The following is a 24,403-nucleotide window of genomic DNA, read 5'->3' on the forward strand; positions in this document are numbered from 1 at the left end:
TGGTGCATTATAGCTCAATCAAGTTTTAAAAAAATAAATGAACATAAGTTTACTTAGGCAGAGCAGAAGTTTAGTTTACTCTTGAACAACAGGGATTTTAACTGCAAAGGTCCACTTATAAGTGGATTTTCTTCTGCCACTACCACTGCTGAGATAGCAAGACCAATTCTTCCTCAGCCTACTCAACTTGAAGGTGGAAGACCTTTATGATGATCAACTTCCACTTAATGAATGGTAAATATATTTTCTCTTCCTTATAATTTTCTTAATAACTGTTTCCTTTAGCTTACTTTATTATAAGAATACAATATATAATACATATACAAAATATGTGTTAATTGACTATGTTATTGTCAAGGCTTCCTGTCAACAGTAGGCTATTAGTAGTGAAGTTCTGGGGGAGTCCAAATTTATACTGTATCCCCAGACTCTGCCTTCAAATAGCTTGCTATCTATTGAAGACTGACAATGAATGAGTAGTTAAAATTTCTCTGATTAAATTCAATAAGTTGAATGACTTCTATATTTCAGAAAAGAAGGCTGCTCTTATTAGAATCCTATCAAAATTAAAGCAGTCCAAGTAACCACATACTGAAATCAATATCCAAAATTATTTAGACATCAGCAACTTTGTCACCATAGCTAATACATATGATGATACAGAGTTACTATACTTGGAAGATTGTTTCTCAATTTTTTTTTTTTTTTTTGAGACAGTCTCACTCTGTCACCCAGGCTGGAGTGCAGTGGCATGATCTCGGCTCACTGCAACCTCTGCCTACTGAGTTCAAGTGATTCTCCCGCCTCAGTCTCCCTAGTACCAGGGATTACAGGTACCTGCCACCACGCCTGGCTAATTTTTGTATTTTTAGGAGAGATGTTGTTTCACCATGTCGGCCAGGATGGTCTTGAATTCCTGACCTCAAGTGATCCACCTGCCTTGGCCTCCCAAAATGCTGGGATTACAGGCGTGAGCCACCATGCCCGGCCTTTGATTTCTTCTAAGTAAAAGTTTTTTTGAAACATAATTTCATGTATTAATATACATATACATTGTGAAATAACTAGTCAAGCTAATCAACATATCTATCACTTTACTTAGCTAACATTATTTTTGCCAATACTATAGTCACCATTTTGTACATTAGCTCTCTAGAACTTATTCATCCTACATAAGGGAAACTTTGTACTACATATCCCCATTTTCCTGACCCCTCCCAACCCTGCCCTGCCCCTAGCAACCACCATTCCACTCTCTGCTTCTATGAACTAGACTTTTTGGAGTCCACATTTAAGTAAGATAATGCAGTATTTATATTTTTGTATCTGCCTTACTTCATTTAGCATAATGTCTTTCAGGTTCATCCATTTGTTGCTGCAAATGACAGGATTTCCTTCTTTTTAAAAATTGAACAATATTCCATTGGGTGTATATACATGTGTATGTGTATTTCTTTATCTGTTCTTTGGTCAATAGATACTTAAATTGTTTCCATATCTTGACTATTGTGAATAATGCTGCAATGAACATGGGGTGTATAGATGTCTCTTCAAGACACTGATTTCCTTTGGATATGTATCCAGAAGTGGGACTGCTGGATTATTTGGTAGTTTTATTCTTAATTTTGATATTAACATTTCTCTTACACAACTTCTGACATAGGTCCCAGTGATCCATGCTTCTTGGTATTCATGTACTTGTGTAATCCTCTACCCTTGAGTGTAGGCTAGCCCTAGGGACTTTCTTCTAATAAAGAGGACACTGCAGAGGTGATGGGATGTCACTTCCATTATTAGATTGCAAAAAACTGACTTCCAATTTGCTAGCATCTTCTCTCTTGCCAGTCATCTTCTTGTCTGCTTGTTCTAATAAAGCAGGCTGCCATGTTATGAGATGCTCTACGGAGACGCCACATGTCAAAGAAACAAAAGAAGCCTTTTAACAGGTCATGACAAACTGAAGTCTCAAATCCAGTAACCTACAGGGAACTGAATCCTGACAATGGCTTGTCATTCCAGTCAAGCCTTGAGAAAAATGCAGCCTGCAAGTGACCCAGAGCCAAAGGACCCAGCAAAGGCACACCTGTCTCTCAACCCACTGAAACTGCCAAATGAAATGCTGTTTTAAGCCAGCAAGTTAGGGGAAATATGTTACATTAAATGCTAATTGTACATACCCAGACACCACGACCATCCCTATGGACCCAGTATACAGGTCAGCCCCCACAGATGCAGGCACCAGGCCCACCCCCAGGAACTCAGGTTCCAGGTGCACCTCAGTACTAGACTGGCCCCTGTAAGCACAGGCTCTGGGCCTTCCCCCGTGGGCCCAGGTACCAGGCCCATCCCAGCACCAGGCAGACCCCAACAGACTTAGGCTCTAGTCTCACCACAGTGCCAGACCAGCTCCTATGGGCATAAGCTCCAAGCCTATCCCTAAGAACCCAGACACTAGGGACACCCCTGCAGACCCAATCAACTTGCCCCACACCAGTAGACCCTCGTGCCAGGCCAGCCCCAGAGGAGCCAGGATCCAGGTCCCCCACAGAAGACCCAAAGTCAATGTCTGCCCCAGTGAATACAGGCTCCAGGCTCAAACTCATAAACCCAGACAACAGGCTAGCCTCTGGGACCCAGATACCAGCTCAGGCCATCTGCTGACCCAGTCACAAGGCCAGCTCCCAAAAAGATACCAGCAGCAAAGCTCATTAATGAGCCCTGCTAGAGAGCCTACCAAAAATCTCTGCATAGACTCATTAAGTAAAGGGAGTCCCCTGCCAAAGCCAGTCTATAAAGTCTGGAAGAAGTGCCTGCTTCTTCAAATGCACAGAAACTAAGGCCATAAGGATCATAAATGATCAGGGAAACATGGTATCACTAAGAGAACAAAATAAAGCACCAGCAAGCAATCCCAAAGAAATGGAGATCTTCAAACTGCCTAACAAAGAATACAAAATAATCATCTTAAATAAGTTCAGTGAGCTACAAGAGAATACAGTAGTCCCATTTTACTCATGCAGGATACACTGCACAATCCCCAGCAGATGCCTGAAACCGAGGATAGTATCAAACCCTATATATACCATGAACAATTTTTCCCTTCATAATTTCACAGACAGTAAATTTGTTCATATCACAGAAATTAAAAATCTCAGTATATATTTTTTTTCTTTCCTTACTAAGTTGAGAGTTTCACATTTTCAATTAGAAGAAACACTTTATGGCTTCTCTTTGGCATTGCCAAACTGTCAACCTCACTACTCTGCACTTTGAAGCCATTATTTAGTAAAATAAGGGTTACTTGAACAAAAGCACTATCAGGTTACTGAGACAGTGAACCTGATAACTGACATGACTGCTAAGCAACTAATGGGTGAGTTGTGTCTATGGCATGGATATAATGAATAAAGGGATGATTCATGTGCTAAGAGGGATGAAGTGAGACTACTGAAGATTTCATTGCTCTACTCAGAATGGCATGCAATTTAAATCTTATGAATTGTTTATTAATGGAATTTTTCATTTACTATTTTTATATTGCAATTGACCACAGGAAGCTGAAACCATAGAGAGCAAAACTATGGGAAAGGACAAGCTTCTGTACAGACAACAAAATCAGAAAATTGTTGCATGAACAAAATTAGAAATTCAGCAGAGATAGAAACCATCAAAAAGAACAAAACAGAAATTCTTAATCTAAACAACACAATGACTGAACTGAATAATTCCAGAGCAATCTTGAAGCAAACTAGATCATGAGCTCAAAGACAGGTCATTTGAAATTGCCCACTCAGAGAAACAAAAAAAACAAGAAAGAAAAAGAATTAAGAGAGACTATGGAATTTATGAGATACTATCAAGTAAAGAAATTTACTCATAATGGAAGTCCCAGAAGGAGCAAAGAAAGAGAAGGAGATGAGAGGAGTTTACTTAAAGAAATAGTAGCAGAAAATTTCCTATATCTGGAAAAAGAACATCCAGATCCTTGAAGATCAAATAACTACAAATAGATTAAATATAAAGAGATCTTACTGAAATGCACAATAATCAAATTCTCAAAAGGCAAAAACAAAGAGAAAATGCCGAAAGCAGCATGAGAGAAACAACTCATCACATACAAGGGAACCCTTATGAGACTATCAGTGAATTTCTCAGCAGAAACCAGGAGAGAATGAGATGATAAATTCAAAGTCCTGGCAGGGGGTGGGGGGAGACGGGTGCTGCCAACCAAGAATATCATAACCATTAATTTGCCTTACAAGAAATATAAAAGGGAGTTCTTCAAGACAAAATGAGAGAATGCTAATAACATAAAAGCATATGAAAGCATAAAATTCACTGTAAAAGTATGAATATACTCAAATTATAATACTCTAATACTTATAATGGTAGTGTTTAAGTTACTTTTAACTCTAGTTTAAAAGACAAAAGTATTAAGAATATAGCTGCTATAATTTTAATGGATACACAATATTTAAAGAGGTAAACTGTAACATCAATAATGTAAAATGGGAGGGGAAGTTAAGTGTAGACTCTGTATGCAGTCAAAGTTAAGTTGTCATCAGCTTAAAATAGATTGTTACAAGATATTTTATGTAAATACCATGGTAACCACAAAGAAAAAAACTTGTGCATATTTAAAAGACAGAGAAAGCAGTCAAAGCATACCACTACAGAAAATTATCAAATCACAAAGGAAGACAGAGAGAAAAAAATAAATGAAGAAACTATAAAACATTCAGAAAACAATTAAGAAAACGGCAGTAGCAAGTTCCTACCTATAAATAAATGTTTTAAATGTAAACAAATTAAATTCTCCAGTCAAAAGACAGAGTAGCTACATAGACTTTTTCTAATGACCCAACTGTATGCTGCCTAAAGAGACTCATAAATAGACTTTAGAGATACAAATAGACCAAAAAATGAAGGGATGGAAAAAGGTATTCTACACAAATGGAAACTAGAAGAAAACAGAGGTAGCTATACTTACATCAGAGAAAATACACTATAAGTCAAAAAATGTAAAAAGAAACAAGCTCATTAAATAATTATAAAGGAGTCAATTCATCAAGAGGATATAATTGTAAATGTATACGCACCTAATCGAGCACCTAAATATATAAAGCAAATTTTAATAGATCTGAAGAAAAAGATTAAACAGAAATACAATAGTAGTTTTGTGGACAATGGACATATCATCCAGACGGAAAGTCTATAGAGAAACATTAGACTTGATCTACACTTTAGAACAAGTGGAGCTAACAAACATATATAGAACATTCCATCAAACAGCAGCAGAATACATTCTTCTCAAGCATGCACAGAACATTCTCCAGGATAGATCATGTTAGGCCACAAAACAAGTCTTAACATATTTAAGAAAATAAGTGTCTCTTTAGATCACAGTGGTATAAAACTAGATATAAATGAATCGGAAAATTCACTAATATGTGGAAATTAAACTACACAATTCTGAACAATCAATGGGTCAAATAAAAAATTTAAAAGAAAATGAAAAAATTCCTTGATACAAATGTGAACAGAAATACAATACACCAAAACTTATGGGATGCAAAAAAGCAGTTCTAAGGGGGAGTTCTATGGCAATAAATGCCTACATTTAGAAAAAGCTCTCAAATAAATAACCTAACTATACCTCAAGAAACTAAAAAGCAAAATTAAACTAAACTAAGCCACTGTCAGTAGAAGAAAGGAAATCACAAAGATTGCAGCAAAAATAAATGAAATAGACTAGAAAAACAATAGAAAAGATCCATGAAACTAACAGTTGTTTGGGTAAACTTTTATTTTAGGTTCAGGGGTACATGGGCAGGTTTGTTACATAGGTAAACTTGTGTCACAGAGGTTTGTTGTACAGATTATTTCTTCACCCAGGTATTAAGCCTAGTACCCAGGAGTTATTTTTTTCTGCTTAAAGTTAGTTTTTTGAAAAGATAAAGAAAACTGACAAAATGCTAGCTAGACTGAATAAGGAAAAAAAGAGTAATGACTCAAGTAAATAAAATCAAAAGTAAAAGAGGAGACATTACAAATGATACCACAAAAATACAAAGTCTTATAAGAAAATACTATGAACAATTTTATGCCAACAAATTGGATAACCTAGGAGAAATGGGTAAATTCCTAAAAACCTACAACTTACAAAGACTGAGTCACAAAGAAACAGAAAATCCAAACAAACCAATAATGAGTAAGGTGATTGAATCAGTAATCAAAGACCTCCCAACAAAGAAAAGCCCAGAACCTGATTACTTCACAGGTAAAATCTACCAAACATGTAAAGAAAAGCTAATGCCAATCCTTCTCAAGCTCTTCCAAAAAACTGAAGATAAGAGAACATGTCCAACCTCATCCTATGAGGCCAGCAGTACCATGAGACCAAAGACACTACTAAAAAAGATAATTACAAGCCAATATTCCCGATGAACACAGATGTAAAAATCCTCTGCAAAATACTAGCAAACCAAATTCAGTAGCACATTAAAAGAATCATTACACCAATCATTACACCATGATCACTTAGTATTTATCCCCAGAATACAAAGCTGCAAATCAATAAGTGTAATATACCACATTAACGGAATAAAGAATAAAAATCATATGGTCTTCTCAATAGATGCAGAAAAAGCATTTAATATAATTCAACATCCTTTCATGATAAAAAGAGAAACTTCCAATAAATTAGACATAGAATGAATTTATTTTAGCATAATAAAGGCCATATACAACAAGCCAACAGCTAACATAGTACTCAACAGTAAAAATCTAAAAGCTTTTTCCCTAAGATCAGAAAAAGCCACGGATGCCCAGTATGAACACTCCCATTCAACGTAGTACTGAAGGTCCTGGCCAAAGCAAGTATGCAAGAAAAAGAAATAAAAGGCATCTAGATGAGGAAGGAAGAAGTCAAATTGTCCCTGTTTTCAGATGACATGATCTTATATATAGAAAGCCCTAAAGAGGCCCCTAAAAAAAACTGTTAGAAGTAATAAACAAATTCAGTAAAGTTGCAGAAATCAAAATTCAACATACAAGAATCAGCAGCATTTCTATACATAACAACTCAAAAAAAAAAGTCCTGTTCACTATAGCACCCAAAAAATACGAAGAAATAAATTTACCTAAGGTGATGAAAGATTTGTACTCTGAAAATAAAAAAAATTAAAGAAAGAGGAAGTCAGCAATGTAAAATCTTGGTAAAAGAAAATAGCCAGTGGAAAAAAAAATCAAGATATAAAGAGAAAGCCACATAATGTAGGCACTATAGACCATGGTAAAGAATTTGGAACAAAAGAAACCCAGGTAGGATTTTTAAACCTGGAGGAATAATTAAACATAATGACATTTTTAAAAAATAATTTGCCTGCAGTGAGAAGCACAGATAAAGGCAGGTATGGGAGCAGAGGGACCAACTTCATTGGATGCCACTGCAGTAAACCCACTGAGAAGAGATGGTAGCTTGAAAAGTAGTATTAGAAGTAGATGGAATTGAGCAAGATTTCAGAAATTAAAGGGACAGGATTTTGTAATGGATTGGAAGTATGGTGTAAAGAAATGGATCTCGATGAATCCTTGGTGACCAGCTTAACATGCTGGATGGAATATGATGCCATTTCCTGAGACAGTGAAGACCAAAGTAAGTAAAAACAACCCTAAATGAAGGTTGTGGACCTTAACCTAAAGACATACATTTATAGCTTTTGAGTGATGACATAATTCCTAATAATAAGAATTATTTTAAAGAAAGTATATTTTAGAACTTCTTTATTTTTTCTTTCTCTGAGACCTAAGGGAAAAATATTAGAAATGTAATCCAATACTAAAAAATTCGTATTTACCAGAATACCATTATCAACTAAGTTTAAGACTAGAATACCAAAAATTCCTAAATCTCCATATTTGGTTATAAAAATAGCAAAATAACAAGAATAAAAATTAGAATGGCTTTTAAGATTAGTATTTAATGAAAGGTCAAACAAAAGAAAAAGCATTCTGTTTAAAAGATGGTATTCTCGCTTTTCAATATGTTGATTCCTCAGATCTTTAACAATACCTGGTGCTTCAAAGTCCACTTAAATAAATATGTTACATATCCTGCTGCTGTGATCTATGCAATAATCCTGTTATTCTAAATGCAGTATTGACAGAATTCTTATAAACTCTATTAATGGTCAACCCTTCCAGAAACAGCTGGATCCATGTTGACATTTTTATTTTTAATAGTGATCCTCCTATAGAAAACTAAAATAGAATTGACTTTTTCCTCCAAAAATAATCAAATAACATGCAGTCATATCACACTCAGCTCAATAAAATCTAGACAACTAATAAACTGAAATTTCCCATATGGTATAAGGCCTATGCAATATTGATTGCGTATCACCACAATTAAGTGTTAATAGAAAATATTTTCCATGACATCATACTATAAACAATAACTCTTCCCTTCCAATGGACAATTTGACATTAGCAAAAAATATTTATGATTCACAAAAGATTAACACATCAAATACTGACATATATGACAGCAACCAAAACTTTTTGTCTCTCAAAGAAAAATGTGTTCCATAAGCTTTCAAGATATATTTAGTCACTGAGAAAATGCATGATAAACAACTGTAGCCTCAGAATAATACACAATAAATGTGATTAAGAGGGCTTACCTCTTAATCACATTAAAAAGTGAAATTGGCAAGAAATAGGGGCAGCCATTTATTTTCACTTTATGTATGTACAATATTTAAGTTTGCCACAGTGAAGGTGCATCATTTTGGTAATTTTATTTTAAACTTAAATCTGAAGCGGGGGAAACAGCTGCAGTCTCTGAGAAGCTTAACACTCAAATAATGAAACCATCTTCTCTGACAGCAGGTTATGAATTCACAAATACAACACAATACATCGACCAGTTATAAAACATAAATGTTGACTTCAATTGGAATGAGTCACAAAGTCTATATTAAGCCCTGGAAACAAACATCATGTGGCCTTCAGAAGACCTTCTTAATTCCAACAATGTTATTATTAAGTTTCACTTTGGACATTTTTTTCTTAATCAGGACTATACACACCCATAAGAAATTTGAGATGCCCTTCGTGCAATTATGAGACAATCTTACTTTAACAGCAAATTACACAAAGCACAAAACAAGGTGTAACATTACAACTTGATGTAAGGAACTGGCACATGAACAATTCAACTGAGTGTACAATTATGTGGGCACAATTTTCTGGGTTTAGACAATATAAAAGGCTGTGTCCTCATGAGCTGGGCAGAGGGGATAACTGGGTAAACTAGCATGTTTTATACAGCAATTACACCAATGAGCTGGGCACCAGTGAGGAGTGACATCCAGTTGCACTTTATGTGATATGGAGTCATTCTTGATGCATGGCAATAATTATGTGAAAGAGTTTGAGCTCTCTCTGAATTCAGCTAACTGCTAACTTTTTACTCAGTGGCTACATTTTAAATACAAAGTAAAACTGTAGACTATATATAGATAATACTTACTAGTTTTATTTGCTATGTGAAAGAAATCCAAATAAAATGATAACTGTTTATTATGGGTTCTCTTGTCACGTGGTGAAAGGTGAAACAATAAATGTAATGTGCACTATGCAAATTAGTACTATTAAACCCCAAATTGAAACCATCCTAACTATCTAATAGTTTCAAAAAACAGCATGACAGTACAGCTGGATATGACCATGGCTCACTCAGCTTTACAGGGACCTCAGTAGAATATTAAGGATATCTGAATTTAGATCAAATCCTGTTTAGAAGTAATATAATTTGGTGGTATCCCCACCCAGATCTCATCTTGAATTGTAACTCCCACAATTCCCACATGTCATGGGAGAAACCCAGTGGCAGGTGATTGAATTATGGGGGCGGGTCTTTCCTGCACTATTCCCGTGATATTTTTAACATCACGAATATTTTAAATAAAATATTTTAAATAAAATAAGAATATTTTAAATAAAATTGTTTTAGAAACGGGAGTTTCCCTGCACAAGCTCTCTCTTTTTGCCTGCTGTCATCCATGTAAGACGTGGCTTGCTCCTCCTTGCCTTCCGTCATGATTGTGAGGCCTCCCCAGCCATGTGGAACTGTAAGTCCATTAAACCTCTTTCTTTTGTAAATTGCCCAGTTCGTATGTCTTTATCAGCAGCATAAAAACAAACTAATACAACAAGCATGTTCACAAGATGTATATCTATATAGCAAGTGAAAGAAGCCTCAGGCAACAGTTGAAAAACTTAGTCAAATCTTGTGCATTAGAAAACATACCCTGGGTGCAGTGGGGTGGCTCACACCTGTAATCCCAGCACTTTGGGAGGCTGAGGCAGGCTGACCATCTGAGGTCAGGAGTTTGAGACCAGCCTGGCCAACATCGCGAAACCCTGTCTCTATTAAAAATACAAAAATTAGCCAAGTGTCATGGCGTACAACTGTAATCCCAGTTACTCAGGAGGCTGACGCAGGAGAATCACTTGAATCCAGGAGGTGGAGGTTGCAGCGAGCTGAGATCACACCACTGCACCCCAGCCTGGGTGACAGAGTGAGACTCTGTCTCTGTCTCCAAAAAAAAAAAAAAAAAAAAGAAAGAAAGGAAATAGCAAACATAGTAATGACATCGGATATATAAAAAAGATTAAAGGAGTTTCACTTCCAGAAATAACAGACTAGATAATTCAGTTGAAAGTAACTAGAAAGTTAGAAAGAATATTTTAAATATAGTTTGTTTGTTTGTTTCTGAGACGGAGTCTCGCTCTGTCGCCCAGGCTGGAGTGCAGTGGCGCCATCTTGGCTCACTGCAAGCTCCACCTCCTGGGTTCACGCCATTCTCCCACCTCAGCCTCCTGAGTAGCTGGGACTACAGGCGCCCACCGCCATGCCTGGCTAATTTTTTTGTATTTTTAGTAGAGACGGGGTTTCACTGTGTTAGCCAGGATGGTCTCGATCTCCTGACCTCGTGATCCGCCCGCCTCAGCCTCCCAAAGTGCTGGGATTACAGGCGTGAGCCACCGCGCCTGGCCAAATATAACTGTTTTTTAAAACACTGGGAAGTTAAAAAGTAATAAGGAAATATAAGAATAACATGCAGAAGAAAGAAACCCGGAGAGAATGGTCTATCCTTTAGAACGACTTTTTCCCCTGAAATATCAGCTCATTTCAGAAAAGGCAGCTGAGACACTGAGAAGCTGAACAAAGTTTTTACCAGATTCTTAAAGTTAAATGAGAAAAAGTGTTGAGTTGAGAGACTTGCAAGTAATGGGTCCCTGATTAATCACTCTCTTAGCCTTTGGACTGGAATCCTGAAGGGCTATACGCAAGTAGCAAGGGTGAACCAGAAATACTTAAGACCCAGTACCAAAGTTTATTAAGTATCTCAACAACAAGTAATAAGACTAATCCAAGATTGCTACTGACCCTAGTCTATAACAAAAAGTAAATGTCTATATTCTCATACATAATAATGTCCTAAGCCTCAAATTATCTATTCAAATTTTGTTGGCAGAAAATAAAATAGGCTTTCTGTCATCAAACAAAAATAACTAAAGAATCAAAAATAAACAGTAGGACAAAACAATGTGATCAAAGTCCAAGAAAAGCAAAGGATAATAGACAATCGAAACAGACACATTGAAGATCTAGATAATGAAGCTATGAGACACAGATAAACAGATTGATGATTTTGGAAAACAATTACAAAGTTAAAAACAATCAAATGAAAATTCTAGTACTGAAACTTGCAATGACTTAAAATGAAAATCAGTGAGTGGGTTTAATAGGCTTGCCTCAGTTGAAGAGAGATTAAGTTACTAAATAAAAAGAAATAAAAATTTCCTTCTAAAGGAAATTCTAGATGGGATACTTTCAGGTATATGCACACTTGCCCTAAAGGGAATTTTAAAATATGTTCTTAAGGTAGATGTGCAATCTGAAAAATGCAGGAAGGACTGAAGAACAAAAGACAGTAAATCTAAGGGTAAACCTAAATAAACCATTATTGCATAAAATAATAGTAATGTCTTCTAAGGCTCAGTTAAATACAAAATTAAATAACAAAATAGCATAAAAGTGAAAAGCGGGGTTTATGGAGTTGAGGTGCTATATAGAAGAAAATATTCAAAAGAAAGAAAGAAGAAAGAATTAAAACTGACAGAAATGAGCATAAGAGACAAAGGGGATGAAGTCAAAAGTTCAAGATTATATGAAATGTGAAGTCCTAAAAGAAGAGACAAAGAATAAAAGTAATTTTTGAAGAGATAATGGTACTATAAGCAGCAAGCAACAAGTCAAAACACACACACACACACGCACACACAACTAAGCTTATCACAGTAAAACTATAAATAAAAACAAAGACAAAGAAGAAAAACCCAAAAGCAATTAGAGAAAAAAATCTATTACACCTTAAAAAAAAAGCTTCAGGCCGGGCGCAGTGGCTCATGCCTGTAATCCCAGCACTTTGGGAGGCCAAGGAGGGTGGATCACAAGGTCAGGAGATCGAGACCATCTTGGCTAACATGATGAAACCCCATCTCTACTAAAAATACAAAAAATTAGCTGGATATGGTGGCACACACCTGTAGTCCCAGCTACTTGGGAGGCTGAGGCAAGAGAATCGCTTGAAGCTGGGAGGCAAAGGTTGCAGTGAGTCAAGATCGTGCCACTGCACTCCAGCCTGGGTGTCAGAGCAAGACTCCCATTTCAAAAAAAAAAAAAAAAAAGCATCAATAAGACTAGTGTCTGATTTCTCAATAGAAGCAATAAAACCCCCAAATGATTAAATTTCTTTAAAATACAGAATAGAGGGAAAATGGCCCATCTAGAATTTTATATCCAGTGAAAATTTTTCAACATAGAAAGTGAAAGAAATTTTCAGACACATACAGAGAAGATTTTTCACCAAAGCACACGCTCTAAAGGAAATTCTAGACGGGATACTTTCAGGCATATGTACACTCACCCTAAAGGAAATCTTAAAATATGTTCTTAAGGTAGATGTGCAATCTGAAAAATGCAGAAAGGACTGAAGAACAAAAAACAGTAAATCTAAGGGTAAACCTAAATAAACCATTATTGCATAAAATAATAGTCATGCCTTCTAAGGCTCAATTAAATACAAAATTAAATAACAAAATAGCATAAAAGTGAAAAGCGGGGTTTATGGAGTTGAGGTGCTATAAGATCTTTGCATTTTCTGGAAAGAGCCAAAAGAATTAATTTATATTAGTTTTGATATTTTAAAGACACATGTTGTAATCCCTAGGTTAACAAAGGAATAAAAAGATATAATTAGAAAGCTAATAGACGTGGAATACAGAAAAATGAAAACTAATAAAAATGAAAAAAAACACACACAAAAAATGGAAATACAGTAAGTGGGTCCAAGAGAAAGCAAATAGTAAGATGGTAGATTTAAATAAATGAAATCAACATTTACATTAAATGTAATACAGCAAATCCTCCAAATCAAAACAGTGTTACACTGACCTTTAAAAAAATATTTAATGATACCCTATAAAATAGCATGAAAGATACCAAATTCAAGAAATAAGTTGTAAAAAAAATGTACAAGATATAAAACTTCTTCAAGTGACATCAGCAAGCTGGCCAACTAAAAGCTCCTAGCACCTTTCTCCACCACAAGAAAAGGCACACACACAAAAAACACATTTTGAACCAAAATAACTACAGGAGAGCAATGAGAACAGCAAGGTAGCCACAGAAATTCTATAGGGCACAAAAAGCCAGAATGGCTGCACAGGGAAGGAAAGGAATCACCTTGCCTCCACCATCTCATCCCCCCAGTTGGGGTCACCCTTCCCCACCTAGGGACAAGCTACTTCAGTCACTGCATATCCCCATCTCAGTCACTGCTATATCCTCCCCTTAAGACCAAGCTGAAGGGATGCCCCACTCCCAGGGACCCAGAGCCTTAAAGTGCTAGAACAGTCTCACAACAGTTGCCACAGACAAGACAATACCCACCCACGACCGCAGGTACCTCAGGCCTCTGGCATACTGGAGAATTTATGCCTCTGGAGCCAGAGCAGATGTGGCACCCTACCGCCTGGGTACCTCAGACCTCCTACATACCAGAGAAGTGGCACCCCGCATGGTACAGCTGAGGTAGTGCTCTGTCACACAGGGACCTCTGGCCTCCTACACACCAGAGAAGTCTCCTTCAACACCATGCCATTGGTGAAGCAGCAGCCCCTCCCCCAGCAGGGACCCTGGTCCTCCAGCATATTAGAGCAGTTGCGCCTTCCAGCACACAGGTGACATGACACCATATACCCAGGAATCCAGAGGCTCTACTGACTCACGTAGCTGCACTTTTAGCAGTGCCTCACATCCCAGGGAATAAGAGCCATGGCTGAGCTGTGCCACTCCACCCTCCATGCCCAAGAACCAGAAAACACCCCATCTACCTGGAACTAGATTAGCCCTCTACTGTCTAAGCTACTCAGGCACCTCACCTCTTCAAGGAATGGAGTCATCTCTGTGCTTCTCTCCACCACTTGACATCCAAGCCACAGTGGTATATTGCCATTCCTCAGTCCTTGCTGCTGTTGCACCTGGCCTCTTAAAACTTAGGTTACTACCATATCCCACCATCTTAGAGTACAGAGTCACCACTGCATGGTTCCTCATAACCTGGAGTCCAGCCTTCTACTGTGCCCTGTTGGTTCTAGGTCCCAAATTGCAGTTGTGCCCAACCCCAGGGCCTGAGCCTCTGGAGCACCCCTTCCTCGTTGGAGCCATACAAGTGTGGTGCCTGCTCCCATGGGTAAGAACCACAGCTGCTTCCCAACCCCCTGGGCCTGAGCTACCAGGTTGTCCCTTAGAGCAACAAACCTTAGCTTACTGGAAGAACTGCATCCACTCACGCCTTGGAGAGTGATTCTGTGCCTCAAGTCCCAGGTGCTACAAGTTTCAGAAGACAATGTGTGCAAGAGTCTGACCTCACGACCACTCTGAGCATCTGTGCTGTGGATCCCAGTGCCACTGTAGCTGCCTGTGAACCACGTCAGATCCAACTTCAAGAGAGATCCTCTCAGCTAAGAATCCCCACTCTAAGGAAGACAAAAACAGGAGAATCCCTAAACCCCTTGCTCTAATAACCTACACAGTCACTGTCACTACCACAAATTCCTTCAGCCTAGACCACTGAGGCTCTGCAGGTATCACTAACATTGATCACAACTGAAAAAACTTCATAGAGACTACAACACTGCACTAACACAGAAGCAGAGCCACCACACTCTGCCATGCCAGGACCCTCAGGCCCATCTGCAGCTAAATGTTTTCCCTTATAAAAGCCACTCTGTGAAGTTTGGAAGGAGTGACCGTACCACCAGATAGGCAGAAATTAACACAGGGACACACAAAAAAATGATAAAGCAAGGAAATATGACACCACCAAAGGACCACAATAATTATACAGTAATTGATCCCAAAGAAACAAAAATTTATAAATTGCCCCCAAAGGAATTTCAAAATAATACTCTAAAAACTCCAATGAGATGCAAGAAAATACAAATAGACAATTCAGTAAAAACAGGAAAACAACTCATGATCTGAATGAGAAATTCAGCAAAGAGATACATGTCATTAAAAAAAGAACCAATCATAAATCTTGGAGCTGAAGAATTCAATCAATGAGACAAGAATAAAATTGAGAGCTGCAACAGCAGACTAGATCAAACAGAAGAGACAGTTTGTGAATTTGAAGATGAGTATTTTGAATGACTCAACCAGAGGGGAAAAAAGAACGAAAAAGAGTAAAGACTTATAAAAAACCATCAAGCAAACAAATGTTCACATTATGGGAATTTCATAAAGAGAAAAGACAAAGAAAACAATGTTTACTTAATGAAATAATTGCTGAAAACCCCCCCAAGTCTTGGAAAAAATACAGATATCCAGATCTACGAAGCTCAAATGTTCCCAAACAGATTCAACTCAAAGAGATCCTCTTCAAGTCATATTATAATCACGCTGTCAAAAATCAAAGACAATTAAGAGTAGTAAGAATATCAAAATTTCTTACACTCTTCCAAAAAATGGAGCTAGAAGAACTACATCAAAACACATTTTATGAAGGATTATCACTTTGAAACCTAAGCCAGATAAAGACATCACAAGAGAAGAAAGCTATGACAATCTTTCTGATGAACACTGATGGAAATCTTCAATAAAATATTTGCAAACCAAAGCCAACAACACATCAAAAAAATTATACACCATGACCAGATAAGATTTATTCCTGGCATGCAAGGCTGATTAAGCATATGCAAATTGATGTCATACATCATATTAACAGGACAAAAGATTAAAACCACATTATAATCTCAACTGATAAGAAAAAAAAAGCATTTATCAAAGTCCAACATACTTTCTTGATAAAAACTGTCAACAGTTTAGGCATATAAGGAAAGTTCCTCAACATAATAAAAGCCATTTATGAAAAGCCCATGGTGGACATTATAAAAATGAAGAAAAACTGAAAGCTTTTCCATTACAATCCAGAACAAGGCAAGGATGCCCCCTCTCCTTCTATTCAACATACTACTAAAAGTAACAGCAAGAACAATCAGACAAAAAAAGAAATAAAATGCATCCAATTTGAAAAGAAGTAAAGTTATCTCTATTTGCAGAGGAAATGGTCCTACACATCAAAAACCCCAAAGATTCCACACAAAAAAACTATTAAAAATAATAAGGTTCATTGGGAGGCCAAGGTGGGTGGATCACGAGGTCAGGAGATCAAGACCATCCTGGCTAACACAGTGAAACCCCATCTCTACTAAAAAAAAAAAATACAAAAAATTAGCTGGGCATGGTGGTGGGCGCCTGTAGTCCCAGCTACTCGGGAGGCTGAGGCAGGAGAATGGCGTGAATCTCGGAGGTGGAGGTTGCAGTGAGCCAAGATCTCGCCACTGCACTCCAGCCTGGGCAACAGAGCAAGACTCCATCTCAAAAATAAAAATAATAATAATAATAATAAGTTCAGTAAAGGATACAAAATCAACACATAGAAATTACTATATTTTTATACACAATTATCTAACTGAAAAAGAAATCAGGAAAACAGTTCCATTTATGATAGCATTAAAAAAAAAAACTGAAGCAAGAATAAACCAAACCCAAAATTAGTAGAAGAAATAATAAAGATCAGAGTAGAAATAAATGAAATTGAAATTAAGAAAATACAAAAGATCAATGAAATGAAAAGTTGGTTTTTTGAAAAGATAAATAAAATTGACAAACCTTTAGTCAAACTAACTAAGAAAAAAATAGAGAAGATCCAAATAAATAAAATCAGAGGTGAAAATGGAGACATTACAACTGCTACTGCAGAAATTCAAAGGATCATTAGTGGCTACTATGAGTAACTATATGCCAATATATTGGAAAATCTAAAACACATCTAGAAGAAAACTCCTAGACAGACACAACCTACAAAGATTGAACCATGAGAAAATCCAAAAGCTAAACAGACCAATAACAAGTAAAGAGATAAAAGACGTAACATGTCTTCTAGCAAAGAAAACCCTGAAACCCAATGGCTTCATTACTGAATTCTACCAAACATTTAAAGAACTAATACTTACCCTATTCAACCTATTCCAAAAAATAGAGTAAGAAGAGTAATAGAGTAATATTGGCCATTTTACAAGAGCAGTATTATCTTAATACCAAAACCAGATAAAGACACATCAAAAAAGGAAGCTACAAGCCAATATCCCTGATGAATACTGATGCAAAAACCCTCAACAAAATACTAGCAAGATGAATTCAATAACACATTGAAAAAAGGTCATCAATACCAAGTGGGATTTAGCCCAGAAATGCAAGGATGGCTTAACACATGCAAATTAATCAATGAGATACATCATATAAACAGAATGCCGGACAAAACCATATGATCATTTCAACTGATGCTAAAAAGGCATTTGATAAAATTCAACACCCTTCAATGATAAAAAAAAAAAACCTTCAAAAAACTGAGTACCCAAGGAATATACCTCAACATAGGAAAAGCCATATACAACAGACTCACAGCAACTATCACCCCAAATGAGGAAACACTGAAAGCCTTTCCTCTAAGATCTGGAACAAGACAAGAATGCCCACTTTCACCACCGTTACTCAACATAGCACTAGAAGTCCTAGCTAGAATAATAAGACAAGATAAAGAAAGGGCATCCAAACAAGCACAGGCAATCAGAGCAAAAATGAACAAATGGTATCACATCAAGTTAAAAAGCTTCTGTACAGCAAAGGAAACAATCAACAAAATGAAGAGACAACCCACAGAATGACAAAAAATATTCATCTGACAATAAATTAATAATCAGAATATATAAGATCAACTCTATCAGAAAAAAAATCTCATAATCCAATTTAAAATGGGCAAAATAGCTCAATAGACATTTCTCAAAAGAAGGCATACAAATGGCAAGCAGGCATACAAAAAGGTCATCACTGATCATCAGAGAAATACAAATCAAAACTACAAGGAGATATCATCTTACCCCAGTTAAAATGATTTATATCCAAAAGACAGACAATAACAAATGCTGGTGAGGGTATGGAAAAAAAAGAGAACCCTCCTACACTGTTGGTGGGAATGTAAATTAGTACAAGTACTATGGAGAATGGTATGAAGGGTCCTCAAAAAACTAAAAACAGAGCTACCACATGATCCAGCAATTCCACTGCTAGGTATAAACCCAAAACAAAGGTAATCAGTGTATCAGACATCTGCATTCCCATGTTTGTTGCAGCACTATTCGCAATAGCCAAAATTTGGAAGTAATCTAAGTGTCCATCAACAGATGAATGGATAAAGAAAATGTACTTATACACAACGGAGTACTATTCAGCCATAAAAAGAATGGGCTTCTGTCATTTCCAACAACATGGATGGAACTGGAGGTCATTATGCTAAGTGAAATTAGCCAACACAGAGAGGCAAACATGACATGTTCTCACTTATTTGTGAGATCTAAAAATAAAAACAATTGCTCTCATGGAGATAAAGAGTACAAGGATGGTTACCAGAGGCTGAAAGGGTAGTGGGAGGATGGGTAAGAGGAAGGGAAGTTTAATGGGTATAAAAAAATACAGTGACTAAGACCTGGTGTTTGATAGCACAAAAAGGTGACTACGGTCAATAAGAATTTAATTGTACATTTTAAAATAACTAAAAGAGTATAATTGGATTGTTTGTAACACTAAGGATAAACACTTGAGGTAATGGATACTCCATTTACTCTGATGTGATTATTACACATTGCATGCCTATATCAAAACATCTCATGTATCTGTAAGTATATACATGCCTACTACCTACCCGCAAAATTTTAAATAAAAAAATTTTTTAAATAAAACAAAATAAAGGCTGAATCTTTGAGAGTGGGAAAAAACAAAATAAAGGGCATCCAAATTGAAAAGGAAGAAGTCAAATTAATTATCTTTGTTTGCAGATGATATGATTATCTATTTGAAAAAAACCTAAAGACTCCATCAAAAAACTGCTAGAACTGATAAACTCAGTAAAGTTGCAGGATACAAAATCAACATACAAAACTCAGTAGCATTTCTATATGTCAACAGCAAACAAACTGGAAAATAAATCAAGAAGGTAATCCAATTTACAATAGCTAAAGATAAAAGTTAAATACTTAGGAATTAACCAAAAAAGTGAAAGATCTCTACAGTGAAAACTATATAAGATTGATGCAAGGAATTAAAGAGAAACCATTAAAAAATGGAAAGATATTCTACGTTAATAGACTAGAAGAATCAATATTGTTAAAATGTCCATACTACCCAAAGCAATCTACAGATTCAATGCAATACCAATGACATTCTTCACTGAAATAGAAAAAAAATCCTAAAATTAATATTGCATTACAAAAGACCCATAATATTCAAAGCTATCCTGAGCAAAAAGAACAAAACTGGAGGAACCACATCACCTGACTTCAAATTATACTACACAGCTATAGTAACCAAAACAGCATAGAACTGGCATAGAAACAGAAACATAGACCAATGAAACAGAATAGAAAACCCAGAAGCACATCCATACAATCACAGCAAACTCATTCTAGACCAAGTTGCAAAGAACCTGTATTGGGAAAAGGAACATCTCTTAAATGGTGCTGGGAAAACTGGATATTCATATGCAGAAGTATGAAACTAGATCGCTATCTCTTGACATATACAAAAATCAAATCACATAGATTAAAGACTTAAATCTAAGACCTCACACTATGAAACTATTACAAGGAAACACTGGGGACCAGACTCCCCAGGACATTGGAGTAAGCAAAGATTTCTTGAGTAATAATCCAAAAAGCACAGGCAGCCAAAGCAGAAACGGACAAATGGGATCACATCAAGTTAAAAAGCTTGCACACAGCAAAGTTAGCAATCAACAAAATGAAGAGACGACCCAGAAAATGACAGAAAATTTTGCAAACTATCAACCTGACAAGGGATTAATAACCATTATACAGAGAGCTGCCAAGATGGCTGAATAAGAAGAGCTCCAGTAGGCAACTCCCAGAAAGATCAACACAGAAGGTGGGAGAGTTCTTCATTTCCAACTGAGGTATCAAGTTCATCTCATTGGGACTGGCTAGACAGTGGGTGCAGCCCACAGTGGATAAGCAGAAGTAGGGTGGGGCATTGCCTCACCGGGGAAGTGCAAGGGACTGGCGAACTCCCTCCCCTAGCCAAGGGAAGCCATGAGGGACTGTGCTGTGAGGGACTGTGCTATCCGGCCCAGACACTACGCTTTTCCCATGGTTTTTGCAGCCCACAGACCAGGAGATTCTCTTGTGTGCCTCCACCACCAGGGCCCTGGGTTTCAAGCACAAAACTGGGCAGCTGTTTGGGCAGACACCGAGCTAGCTGCTGGAGTTTTTCTTTTGTAGCCCAGTGGTGCCTGGAACCCCAGCGAGACAGAACTGTTCACTCCCCTAAAAGGGGGCTGAAGCCAGGGAGCCAAGTGGTCTCACTCAGCGGGTCCCACTCCCACAAAGCCCAGCAAGCTAAGAACCACTGGCTTGAAATTCTTGCTGCCAGCATAGCAGTCTGAAGTCGAACTTGGTGGTGGGAGGGGCATCACCATTACTGAGGCTAGAGTAGGCAGTTTTCCCCTCATAGTGTTAACCCTGACTGTGAGTAACACCACAGCATGGCAAAGTACCTGGGGCCAGACTGCCTCTCTAGATTCCTCCTCACTGGGCAGGACATCTCTGAAAGAAAGGCAGCAGCCCCAGTCAGGGGCTTATAGATAAAACTCCCATCTCCCTGAGACACAGCACCTGGGGAAAGGGGTGGCTGTGGGCACAGCTTCAGCAGACTTAAACGTTCCTGCCTGCTGGCTCTGAAGAGAGTAGCATATCTCCTAGAAAAGCACTCGAGCTCTGCTAAGGGACAGACTGCCTCCTCAAGTGGATGCCTGACCCCCATGCCCTCTGACTGGGAGTCACCTCTCAGCAGGTGTCAACAGACACCTCATACAGGAGAGCTCCGGCTGGCATCAAGTGGGTGTCCCTCTGGAATGAAGTTTCCAGAGGAAGAAGCAGACAACAATATTTGCTGTTCTGCAGCCTCTGTTGGTGATACCCAGGCAAATAGGGTCTAGAGTGGACCTCCAGCAAACTCCAGCAGACCTGCAGAAGAGGGGTCTGACTGTGAGAAGGAAAACTAACAAACAGAAAGCAGTAACATCAACATAACAAAAAGGATGCCCACAGAAAAGCCCCATCCAAAGGCCATCAGCATCAAAGATCAAAGGTAGATAAATCCATGAAGATGAGGAAAAACCAGTGCAAAAATACTGAAAATTCCAAAAACCAGAATGACTCTTGTCCTCCAAATGATCGCAACTCCTCTCCAGCAACGGCACAAAATTGGACAGAGAATGAGTTTGACAAATTGACGGAAGTAGGCTTCAGAAGGTGGGTAACAACAAATTCCTCTAAGCTAAAGGAGAATGTTCTAACCCAATGCAAGGAAGCTAAGAACCTTGATAAAAGGTTATAGGAACTGCTTACTAGAATAACCAGTTTAGAGAAGAACAAAATGACCTGATGGAGCTAAAGAATACAGCATGAGAACTTCGCGAAGCATAGACAAGTATCAATAGCCAAATCAATCAAGCGGAAGAAAGGATATCAGAGATTGAAGATCAACTAAATAAAATAAAGCATGAAGAAAAGATTAGAGAAAAAAGAATGAAAAGGAACAAACAAAGCCTCCAAGGAATATGGGACTATGTGAAAAGACCAAACCTATGTTTCATTGGTGTACCTGAAAGTGATGGGGAGAATGAAACCAAGTTGGGAAACACTCTTCAGGATATTATCCAGGAGAACTTCCCCAACCTAGCAAGATTCAGAAAATACAGAGAACACCACTAAGATACTCCTCGAGAAGAGCAACCCCAAGACACAAAATTGTCAGATTCTCCAAGGTTGAAATGAAGGAAAAAATGTTAAGAGCAGCCAGAGAGAAAGGTCAAGTTACCTACAAAGGGAAGCCCATCAGACTACAGCAGATCTCTCAGCAGAAACCCTACAAGCCAAAAGAGAGTGGGGGCCAATATTCAACATTCTTAAAGAAAAGAATTTTCAATCCAGAATTTCATATCCAGCCAAACTAAGCTTCATAAATGAAGGAGAAATAAAATCCTTTACAAACAAGCAAATGCTGAGGGATTTTGTCACCAATAGGTCTGCCTTACAAGAGCTCCTGAAGGAAGCACTAAATATGGAAAGGAAAAACCAGTACCAGCCACTGCAAAAACATACCAAATTGTAAAGACCATTGACAATAGGAAGAAACCGCATTAACTAACGGGCAAAATAATCAGCTAGCATCATAATGACAGGATCAAATTCACACATAACAATATTAACCTTAAATGTAAATGGGCTAAATGCCCCAATTAAAAGACACAGACTGGCAAATTGGAAAAAGAGTCAAGACCCACTGGTGTACTGTATTCAGGAGACCCATCTCACACGCAAAGACACACATAGGCTCAAAATAAAGGGATGAAGGAATATTTACTAAGCAAATGGAAAGCAAAAAATAAAGCAAGGGTTGTAATCCTAGTCTCTGATAAAACAGACTTTAAAACAAAAAGATCAAAAAAGACAAAGGGCATTACATAAAGGTAAAGGAATCAATGCAACAAGAAGAGCTAACTACCCTAAATATATATGCGCCCAATACAGGAGCATCCAGATTCATAAAGCAAGTACTTAGAGACCTACAAAAAGACTTGGATTCCCACACAATAATAGTGGGAGACTTTAACATCCCACTGTCCACATTAGACAGATCAATGAAACAGAAAATTAACAAGGATATTCAGGACTTGAACGCAGCTCTGGACCAAGTAGACCTGATAGATATCTACAGAACTCTCCACCCTAAATCAACAGAATATACATTCTTCTTAGCACTGCATAGCACTTATTATAAAATTGACCACATCATAGGAAGTGAAACACTCCTCAGCAAATGCAAAAGAATGGAAATCATAACAAACAGTCTCTCAGACCACAGTGCAATCACATTAGAACTCTGGATTAAGAAATTCTCTCAAAACTGCACAACTACATGGAAACTGAACAATCTACTCCTGAATGACTACTGGGTAAATAACAAAATTAAGGCAGAAATCAAGAAGTTCTTTGAAACCAATGAGAACAAAGACACAACGTACCAGAATGTCTGGGATACAGCTAAAGCAGTGTTTAGAGGGAAATTTAAAGCACTAAATGCCCACATCAGAACGTGTGAAAGACCTAAAATCAATACCCTAACATCATAATTAAAAGAACTAGAGAAGTAAGGGCAAAAGAATTCAAAAGCTAGCAGAAGACAAGAAATAACTAAGATCAGAGCAGAACTGAAGGAGATAGAGACACAAAAAAACCTTCGAAAAATCAAGGAATTCAGGAGCTGGTTTTTTGAAAAAATTAGCAAAACAGATAGACTGCTAGCCAGACTAATAAAGAAGAAAAGAGCGATGAATCAAATAGACACAATAAGAAATGATAAAAGGGGTATCACCACCAATCCCACAGAAATACACACTACCATCAGAGAATACTATAAATACCTCTATGTAAATATACTAGAAAATCTAGAAGAAATGGATAAATTCCTGGACACAAACACCCTCCCAAGACTAAACCAGGAAGAAGTTGAATCCCTGAATAGACCAATAACAAGTTTGGAAATTGAAGCAGTAATTAATAGCTTACCAACCAAAAAAAGCCCAGGACCAGACCGATTTACAGTCGAATTCTACCAGAGGTACAAAGA

General features: G+C 37.5%; 1 protein-coding gene across 27 annotated transcripts in view; it reads right to left on the reverse strand.

The window, feature by feature from the left end:
- Positions 1 to 24,403, reverse strand: part of CEP128 (centrosomal protein 128) — a 484,430-nt gene that overhangs the window by 388,994 nt on the left and 71,033 nt on the right. The window contains exon 1 of one of the 27 annotated variants that reach the window (XM_063793857.1): positions 14,897 to 15,114. The exons of the other annotated variants lie outside the window; for them this stretch is intronic. The gene's annotated coding sequence lies outside the window, so the exon portion shown is untranslated. Of the gene's footprint in view, positions 1 to 14,896; positions 15,115 to 24,403 lie in introns of those variants that run through there. 27 annotated transcript variants of the gene reach the window in all.

This window comes from Pan troglodytes, chromosome 15 (assembly GCF_028858775.2).
Source record: "Pan troglodytes isolate AG18354 chromosome 15, NHGRI_mPanTro3-v2.0_pri, whole genome shotgun sequence".
NCBI classification, from domain to species: domain Eukaryota; kingdom Metazoa; phylum Chordata; class Mammalia; order Primates; family Hominidae; genus Pan; species Pan troglodytes.